This window comes from Schistocerca cancellata, chromosome 3, assembly GCF_023864275.1.
Source record: "Schistocerca cancellata isolate TAMUIC-IGC-003103 chromosome 3, iqSchCanc2.1, whole genome shotgun sequence".
NCBI classification, from domain to species: domain Eukaryota; kingdom Metazoa; phylum Arthropoda; class Insecta; order Orthoptera; family Acrididae; genus Schistocerca; species Schistocerca cancellata.
In genome coordinates, this window is record NC_064628.1 from 815,892,682 (window position 1) to 815,893,374 (window position 693).

The following is a 693-nucleotide window of genomic DNA, read 5'->3' on the forward strand; positions in this document are numbered from 1 at the left end:
GGAATACTTTAGTAAATAACTTTTACTTAACTTTGTCCTGCTACTGCACTCCAGGAACATAACTAATAACAACTATCTTTCTTGAATACAAACGACTCATTAACAAACACTAACTGGATTATACAACAAGCAATATAACACGATTCTGATATTAGGTGCGTAGTACATGCGCGATCTAGAGGCTGCGAAACTAGCGAGCTGAAGGCTATTCTAATCTGTCTTCGCTCACGACCTGTAGCTGACTCGAAATTAGAATTATATTAACACCTTCAGCTGCTAACGGGCGTTGATATGTATCAACGAGGACAGGTGAAAATGTGTGCCTCGATCGGGACTCGAACCCGGGATCTCCTGCTTACATGGCAGACGCTCTATCCAGCTGAGCTACCGAGGACACAGAGGATAGTGCGACTGCAGGGACTATCTCGCGCACGCCTCCCGCGAGACCCACATTCTCACCTCGTATGTCTACACACTACATTCGTAGTGTCCCACCTCAACACACTCATTCCTCGTAGACAACATTCTCACCAAGGCCAGTAAGAGTTCAGGGAATATGTGTGCATCCGCACAGAAGAAGAAGGTCATGGCCGGTGTAGCTAGAACTATATACACTCCTGGAAATTGAAATAAGAACACCGTGAATTCATTGTCCCAGGAAGGGGAAACTTTATTGACACATTCCTGGGGTCA

The 693-nt window shown here is 45.3% G+C and overlaps 1 non-coding gene across 1 annotated transcript; it reads right to left on the minus strand.

The window, feature by feature from the left end:
• Positions 1–320: 320 nt before the first annotated feature.
• Positions 321–394, minus strand: Trnat-ugu (transfer RNA threonine (anticodon UGU)). Its single transcript has one exon. It is a non-coding gene; the product is annotated as a tRNA-Thr (tRNA).
• Positions 395–693: the final 299 nt, after the last annotated feature.